The following is a 9,838-nucleotide window of genomic DNA, read 5'->3' on the forward strand; positions in this document are numbered from 1 at the left end:
AGAAATGATGTACAAATACGCTTTACACAATTAATGTGTGTATGGATTGGGATAACAGTTGTATGAGCCCCTAATAAAATGTTTAAAAAAAAAAAAGTTGGTTCCTATTCCAGGAAGGAAAGATTAAAGCACATGTCCTTCTAGTCTGCATTGTCACCTTACTTAGATAGGGCAAAATTAGGTGAAATACATGAGTATTTACATATAAAGCAACCATGAGTGCAGTAGACTTTATGTTTTTAATGAATGAACATTTGGGTTTCCCAAGCACTTTTAAAGGAATATGTTGAATATAATAAGTGAAACCAGCATCAGCATGTGGATCAGTTTAGTTTTATTGGCCCGAAGAAAGGACTTTTCGGGGTCTTGCTGTACCGGCCTTTGACACTATTGATCATCTTAGTAGGAAAGATAGCCACGCTACTGGACTATATTTCAAAACAATTGCTTGTTGTATGTATTTATATAAATGTTAAGCTTTAGTAGAACAGATGATGCTAAATGTTGTAGACATACTTCCACATAAATCTAGGGGGAGAGTAAAAGCAAATATTTATAAAGGACTTTATCATTTGCATAATACATTCACATATGTGTATCTTGATAATAACTATGCTTAATTGAGACAATTTGGATATGGAAGGGGAAAAAGGATCTCTTGGGATGTTATTCTCTCATTATATTATACAATACAGACCTGAAAAGTCTAGTGTGATTACCGGTATTCACTCCCAATACTTAGAAACTGGGTGTTCCTCCGTAGTTTTGAGTGTAGAACATTAATTATTGTGCTGGTGGCTAATTCAGTTTCAGAAGGAAACAGAGTTGTTTTCTAAGGTATAAGTAAGCTACTTCATTCCTCAGAGGATTCATGTCCACATTTGTAAAACAGGGTCAATAACAACTGCTTGAAGTGTTGTAAGGTTTAAATAAAATAATCCATGTTGTTAGTCCATAGTTTCAAAATGCTATTTTTCCCATCATTTTACATGTTGTTTAGCAAGTTAAGGTGATACATGAAGAGAAATTTTTACAGAAATAACTTATAATGTGCAAAAGAAAAGATCAATCAGATTTATACAGGGTTTTTGTGATTTATTGTAAAATTAAATTTTGACAAAATCTAATATATATCTGAGAAGAAATTACTCTGCAACAGTAGAAAAGTTTGTCTTTATTAATTTCCCTTAACAGTTGGTGATTTGCCAATTGAAAAAAAATGAGATGGCTTGGCTTTTTGATTATAGTATATCTTAAGAAATGTGAATAAAAGAGTCATAGTTATTACTGAGCAGGACCATGTGGATAAAAGTCACTAAGTCTATTATATTGATTCTCTGACATAAGCTCCAACACCTTGATAAAACTCTCTTCACATGCTTTCCTCTCACAAGATGCTCTTACTAGGGTACAATACATTTCAAAGAAGATAATCCTTAGAGCGTCTGGGTGGTTGGGAAAAGGTTGCTGGTATCTAAAAGGAATTAAAATGTTGAGCACAGCAGGAACAAGATGAGAGGTATCAGCCTCTTAAATTGCAAGTTTTCTGTGGATTTCCTTTATGCTAATGGTAATGTGAATTAAATCTCAATTTAGATATTTCAGTACCTTAGTTTATATGGTTTCCTAATTGTTGCCTAGTTTTAAATGCTATGAGATATATACTTTATTACGTACAGAAAAAAAAAATTGCAAGTAAATTAACCTCCTTTAAATGCCCTAACCCTGGGGCAATGGTAGAAGGAAGCATTGCTTGGAGGATATGATTTTGAGGAAGGATCTCCCCCACAAAAGAAAAATTGTTAAATACTTTTGGGCACTCACTCTCTGTTCAACATGCGCTAGGTATTTTATAAAGGTGTCCATAATTTAATCAAGCAATGACCCAGAAAGCAGAATGGTAAAATCATGTAGCAATGCACATAGTAAAATCAGGTTCATGTTCTTCCCCACCCCCGTCTCGTCTATACTTCTTTGGGAATTCAAAAAAATGTTTATGCTGACAGTCTCTCTATCATTTTTGCTTCCCAGTTGACTTAGCTGGAAGTCACTTAGTGACCTTGCAGCAGAGTTTCTTTGCCCCAAGGCTTCTCTCTGATTGCAAGAATGCTTGGTGGAACTAGGTGAGATCACTAGGAAACTAAGCAAAGCTATTCATTCATTTGTAAAGCAAGAAAATGTCACCAGCACTCATGTGTAGGGCCACTTGAATTTGTTCATTTGTTTCTGGTGTGTTTTCTGAAGGAACAGAGATGCGCATGCATGAGTAATTAGGGTCATCCTCTCCATGGAATTTTTAGAACCTTCAGGAATCTCGAAGAAGAATTTCATACTCCTTTCCCTACCCCAACTCCCCTTTACTATTGTGAAGTGTAGACAACCAACGATCACAAAAGAAGGGGGCAATGTAATACATACTCCTCAGGACACTGACAGTGTTGCTATCATCCATTTTCCACAATCACTGGGCTTTGTGTTTGCCCTGGAAACTCAACCAGCAAACAACTAGGGCAGACTGCTTATTTGGATAAGATGTTTCGCTTCTTGGTGTTTTTGTAGTTCAGGGGAATCTTTTTCTCTTTCTCTTGAATTCTGCTCTCAGATTTTCTGTTAAGAGGTAGTGATTAGTCAAAACTTTCAGGTGGATGACAGTGGTTATTTACTTTTACTTCACTTATCTCACTTTTACTTCAAAGTGCTTCTTATAGGCTGACTCCATTCTCAGTTTTCTTTCAATATGTGATAAAGAGATGACCAATATGACCCTAATTATTTTTTGAGCTGGTAAATTTCAACTCACTTATGATTTTGTTTTCCATGTATGTCAGCGTCATATTCGGTATATGTTAAAGGAATTCAGGCTTGCCTATAGTTGCAGTTACATACATCAAAAGGACTCCTGGGTGATAACTTCTAGAATCATAGGATTTTCGTACCTCTTGGAAAAGAAAACTTCCAAAAATACTATGCTCCTCAAAGACTGATATGATTTACTTTTTTTTTTTCTTGGCTTCTCACCATCTCATATGCTGGTGACTAATTGTATGACTTACATAGAAGACTTTTTCTCCCCATAGATACTTTTATCCGCTTATTGTTTATAATTCAGATCAAGAAAGATGTCCCCAATTGTACTTAAATGCATAATAGGATTGTATAAGTATGTGCATTTAAAAAGGATTGCAGTCTCTAGGTGTAGCAAATGGTTTGGTTACTAGCCAGAATGTTGAAAGTTCAAGCCCACCTACAGGAGCATGGGAAGCTAGGTCCAACGATCTGCTTCTAATAGGTCACAGCCTTGAAAGTCCTCTGCAGCATCTCTGCTCTTTACACAGGGCTTTGCCATGAGTCAGAATCTGCTCGCTGGCAGCTAGCAACAACAAAAAGCATACCAAGAATTTAGCTTCAGGGTCATTATGAAATTTAGAAATATCAATATCTACAAACTAAAGCCTTATAAGCCTCTTGGCAAAGGTAAGTTTTTATTCTTTTCTCCAAAGCTTCAGATGATACTCAGCCTTAAATTCTTTTATTACCTGCCTAACTTAGTTTCCTTAGCTATTCATTTCACATGAAGGACAAGAAATGTGATTTCTTCTTTTAATTTAAAATGTCTCCAGCAACAATATATCATGAAGAAATTTCTCCCATCTCCCTGTCTTCCTCTCTCTCTTTTCAATTTCAATCTGACTTGACCCCTCTGTAGCAGTTGCCATCCTCACCCACCTTCTTGAAAGTGTGGCTCATCTATGGGTATTCTGTGCCTCCTATAGATATCAAAGCACCCTCACTGACTCATTTTCCTGTCCCAGATATTGCTTTTCTCCAGGCTCCTTAGCTTCACTTAGCTTCACACTTTTGTTATTTATCTGTTTATTAATAAATCATCTTAACTGGGGGCTCTTACAGCTCTAATAACAATCCATACATCAATTATATCAAACATGGATACAAATGTTGTTTGCCATCATCATTTTCAGAACATTTTCTTTCTGTTTGAGTCCTTGTTATCAGTTCCTCTTTTTTCCGTCCCACAACCCCCTACCATTATGGACCCTGATAAGTGATAAATTATTATTATTTTTATATCATACACCGTCCACTGCCTCCCTTTGCTCACATTTCGGTTGTTTGTATCCCTTTGGAGGAGGGCGCTATAAGTTAATCATTGTAGTCAGTCCCCCATTTTTCCCCCATCTCCCCCCACCTTCCCCAATCCTCTTGGTATCGCTACTCCCATTATTGTTCCTGCGCGCTTTATCTGTCCTGGATTCCCTGCATTAAGAGCTCTTATCTGTACCAATGTACATGCTACCGTCTAGCCAGATTTGTAAGGTAGAAGTGGGGTCATGATAGTGGGTGGGAGTGGGAGTGGGAGTGTGGAGCATTAAAGAGCTAGGACAATGTTGTGTGTTCCATCGGTGCTTTGCTTCACGCTGACTGACTGACTAGTTGCTTCCTTGTGAACCTTCTGTGAGGGAATGTCAAGTTGTATACAGATGTGTTTTGGGTCTCCAATCAGACCTCCAGCATTTGCATCGGTATATTTGTTTGTTTTGGGATCTTCTGATGCCTGATACCTGATCCTATTGACAACTCATAATCACACAGGCTGGTGTGCTTCTTCCATGTAGGCTTGGTTGCTCTTCTGCTTGATGGCTACTTTAATAGCTGGGCACCATCAGCTCTCTTCACCACATTTGCTTATGCACCCATGTTGAGTTCAGCAATCTTGTCGAGATTATCTTCACACATGCTGTGCTTCAGAGCCGGGCTCATAGCTATGTTAGAATAGTAGTACATGTGATTCTCTTCTCCTCTGAAATCAGGAAAATGAATCCATGAAAGAGTGACTAATATAGTAAGAGTGCTATCTATATTATTTTAAAATTAATTTACTCATAGCAAATAGATGATATATTTAATTTTTATTTAGGATTCAGAAATTGAGACTCACCTAAGGTCCTACACCTAATCAATGCCAGAGTGGTTTGAAGAAATTCTTTGATGACACATAATTGCACTTGTTTTAAACATTTTTTAATCAATTTTTACTTGAATGTTCTACTTAAAGTAATTCAATTAAAATCTACCTTTGATAAGATAGACCTCTCAAATGTATAGTTTAATAAACTTTAGCATTTTTCCAGTTCACCATAAAATTCTCCATGCCTCAGCCAGTCAATTTTCCCTACCTTCATCGAAAGCACACATTATTCTGATTAAAAGCACCATCCATTCCTTCTGCTTGTTGTCAAACTTCATATAACTCGAATCATAAGTGTGTGAAATTTTGGTATTTTTATCAGCATAATGATTTTGGTATTTTCCTATGTTTGCATATTTTAGGAGTTTCTTCATTTCTATTACAGTGATAGCCCCATTTTTTCATCTATCATTTTTATATCACCATGTTAACTATCTAGATGCCAAAGTCTTCCAGCCCACAATATGAAATTGGGTCAATCCTTCAGCCCATGTGCTAGGAATCTTCTACTCTTTATTTCACCCATTTCTGGGAATTTTTATGTGGCTTAGTTTTGTCACCTCTTGCTCAGATTTTCTTCTTTCATTGAAAATATTGGTTATATATTTTTTATGCCTTATTACATATCCTTTTCATGAAGGCAGGTCAAAATGCACAGTGACTAACATTCTTGTTTAGGCAGGTACAGCTTTATTCTAAACAAAACATGTCTGACGCTGCCTCTGTGATACATGGATAACTACAGACCTGTTTTCTCAGTAACACATTTGTCTTATTCTTGTTAGGGTGCTTTCAAAAAGGTCTAGTCAAAGAAGTGGTTTCCAAGGTGATCTACTTAGATAGTTAAAGTTAAGGCAGAGTAGTCAGTTAAAAAGAAGGGATAGATGGGATAAATAAGCCGGAAGAGAGAACAACAGGATGACAGTTCTTGGGGGACATGGGAGAGGGGAAGGCTGGGGAAAGGAAGTGGGTGTTAACAAACCCAGGCACAAGGGAACAACAAGTGATCCAAAATCAGTGGCAAGGAGGGTGTAGGAGGTCTAGCAGGGCTGGATCAAGGACAATGTAACTGAGAGAAATCCCTAAAACCCAAATGAAGGCTGAACATGATAATGGGACTAGAGGAAAGTACAAAGAAATAGAGGAAAGAACTAGGAGGCAAAGGGCATTTATAGAGATCTAAATAAAGGCATATACAGATGTAAATATATTTATATATGATGAGGAAGAAATAGATCTATATACATATATCTATAGGTTTAGTATTAATGTAACAGATGGACAGTGGGCCCCTACACAAGTACTCCCTCAACACAAGAACACTTTGTTCTAACAGTTTAACCGTCTGAGATGCTCACTTTCCTGGCACGATCGCTGAAGACAATGCGGTGCACAAGCAAATGTGAAGAAAGTTGACGGTGCCCGTCTATAAAAAGATATAGCATCTGAGGTCTTAAAGGCTTGAAGATACACAAGCGGCCATCTAGCTGAGAAACAACAAAGCCCACACGGAAGAAGCATACAAGCTTGTGAGATCACAAGGCATTGAAGAGATTAGGTATCAAGTATCAAAGGCAAAAAAAAAAAAAAAAATCATAGTATTGTGAATGAGGGGGAGTGTGGAGTGGGGACCCAGGGCCCATATTTGGGAAATTGGACATCCCCTTGCAGAAGGGCCACAGGGAGGTGATGAGCCAATCAGGGTGCAGTGTAGCAATGAAGAAAAATACAATTTTCCTCTAGTTCTTGAATGCTTCCTCCCACCCCACCCCCACTATCATGATCCGAGTTCTACCTTACAAATCCAACTCTCCTGGAGGATGTACACTGGTACAGATAGGAACTGGAAACACAGGGAATCCAGGACAGATGAACCCCTCAGAACCTGTGTTGAGAGTGGCGATACCAGGAGGGTAGGTGAGGGAGAAAGGGGGAACAGATTACAAGGATCTATATATAACCTCCTCCCTGGGGGATGGACAGTGGAGAAGTTGGGGACGGGCAACATTGGACGATGTAAGATATGACATAATAATAATAATTTATAAATTATCAAGGGTTCATGAGGTAGGGGGGAGCAGGGAGGGAGGGGGAAATGATGTGCTAATACCAAGGGCTCAAGTAGAAAGCAAAAGTTTTGAGAATTATGAAGGAAACAAATGTACAAAAGTGCTTGACATAATGGATGGATGGATGGATTGTGATAAGAGTTGTATGAGCTGCCAATAAAGTGAATAATTAAAAAAAAGTTTATGGTGATTGTTAAGGGGATTCCTAAAGGTCTATCTTGATCATTTTTTTTCTCAAAAGATACAGGAAAAGTATGTGTGTTAGACAGGGTTCTCTAGAGAGATAAAACCAAATTGCTGATAATATATTTATTTATAAAGATAATTAGATATATAACAAGAAATGAACTGTTAAATCATATACAGATGAATATATAATACAAGAAATGAATAGTTAAATTATAAAGCACTACAAATGGCTCACTGCAACTCACTCCCATGAGAGAGAGTTGTGAGAGACTAGCAGTCCTTCAAGTCTAGTCTGCTGCCAGATCTTCCTCTATTTATAGAGAGAGTTAGGCTATGTCAGCACAGCAGCCAACCACAAGGCAGGTCACCAACAGCCAGCCAGGTCACCAACCGCCAGTCCCCAGCTCCAGAGATGTCTTAAAGGGACCTCAACTTACAGTGACACAGTCCACAGGCTAGGCGTCCCACAGGTAGTGTAGCCTTTAAATTGAGGCACAGAACAAGCAAGACAGTCGCACACTGGTCTCATGATCAAAGAGCGAGAGACAAGAAAGACTAGCTCGCCGAGCCATTTATCTCTCTGCCCTTCCGTTAATCCCACTTGTGTTTATTGGCCAGGCTGGCACAATAAGCTAGCTCAGTATGAAAGTTTATTATGAAGAAATTTCATGAAAAGTTAAAACTACATTAGAAAGAAAGCTTTCAGGACATCTGCACCCAGGGATGTTTTTCTATCCCCCAAAACACCTGCTTGTTCTCTGATGGAGAAAGGGCTGTCCTGGGAGAATGTTGTTGGGAACCACACCACATGCACCTAAAGCCCTGTTCTTGTCCCTTGAGACTTCATTTTGTTCTCTTAACAAAAAGTACATTGAAAGGGAACATAATTTAAGTATCTTGAGGATTCCCAAACTCCTGATTTGATGTGATCTAAATCAACAAGTACAGAATTCTTCGTTGGAATGGTATTGATATGGAAACGCTGCCTCCAAGAGTGTAGAGGCTTAGATGGAGGATATGTTGAGAAACAGGAGCTTCTGATTTTGATGTTTGCTCAATAAAGGTTTCTATCATTTTGTAATAGTACCTGTAATAGTACCTGGCTGCCATCAAGTCTAGTCCAACTCATGTTATTGTTGTCGTTAGATGCTATCAAGTTGATTCCTAATCACAGTGACTCTACATACAACAGAGTAAAACACCTCCCAGACTCTATGTACAACAGAGTAAATCTACCCCTAGTCATGCATCAGTCTCAAGAGTTTTGTTCTGTTGGAGCCCATTGGTGCATCCACTGTGTCAATCCATCTTGTTGAGGGCCTTCCTCATTTTTGCTACCCTTGTACTATTCTTACTCATAGGGAGCCTATATAACAGATCAGAACCATGTATTAGTTACTAAGACTTGAAATCATTATGCTGGCATGGAGCTGCTGGTGGGTTTGAACCAATGACCTAGCGGTCAGCAGCTCAATGGGCATCCCACTATGCCACCAGGGTTCCATATATATCTATATAATTTTAACATACAGCTAAGCCAAAGGTCAGTTTTCTAAATATTGAATTTCAGAGTACAGATAGGTGAGTTGATGGACCATTTTTGACATTTGATGGCTTTTAGTGTGTGTGCCTTACAAATAACATACAGTTCTTACTCTGATTAGCAGCTCTTTTCTATTTTTCTCTTTGGTGTATAGTTTTAGAGATTAAGAGCTTTACTGGTTTTTCCTCTAATTTTACTATTGCAGTTTAGTTGAACTGAGCAGAGATTAGCTATATGTCTTTTTCATATGCTTTTAGGATTTCACTGAGTTATTTGTAATGGGAAGTACAATGACAGGAGCAGTTAATCCTGGATATTTTTGAGAAATGAAAAGAAATTATTTTCATCTAAACTTTTCTACAGTCCTTTCTTAAATAGTATGTCGAGAAGGAGTTTTCTATAAGACTCTGAGTTCTTCCAGAACAGTGATTATATGACACTTGTCTAATTTCAACTCCTAATGTATAGTGGGTATACATAGATACATTGAGGATGAATGTATATTTGCGGTTTAAGGTCTATTTAGGAGCCCTGGTGGCTTAGTGGTTACACTTAGGCTCCATGGGCAAAGACAAGACTTTCTACTCTTGTGAGAAGTTGCAGTATCAGAAACCCACAAGGCCAGTTCTACCCTTTCCTATAGGGTTACTCTGTGTTGGCATGGACTCGATATCAGTGAGTTGACTTCAAGGCATATTTGAATGCATGGGCTGAAATTAAGTCTCTGTAATAGATAACAGCATTGAAACCCTGGTGGGGACTGAGCATGATAGTGGGACAGGAGGAAAGTCAAGGGAAATAGAGGAAAGAGCTGAGAAGCAAAGGACATTTATAGAGGTCTAGATAAAGACATGTACATATGCAATATATTTATATATGAGGATGGGGAAATAGATCTATATGCCTATATTTATAGGTTTAGTATTAAGGTAGCAGAGGGACATTGGGCCTCCACTCAAGTGCTCCCTCAATGCAAGAATACTTTCTTCTATTAAATTGGCATTCTGTGATGCTCACCTTCCCGACACAACCGCTGAAGACAAAGCAGGT

This window comes from Echinops telfairi, unplaced genomic scaffold (genome assembly GCF_000313985.2).
Source record: "Echinops telfairi isolate 266 unplaced genomic scaffold, ASM31398v2 ScPeMD7_9;HRSCAF=40, whole genome shotgun sequence".
Taxonomy (NCBI): domain Eukaryota; kingdom Metazoa; phylum Chordata; class Mammalia; order Afrosoricida; family Tenrecidae; genus Echinops; species Echinops telfairi.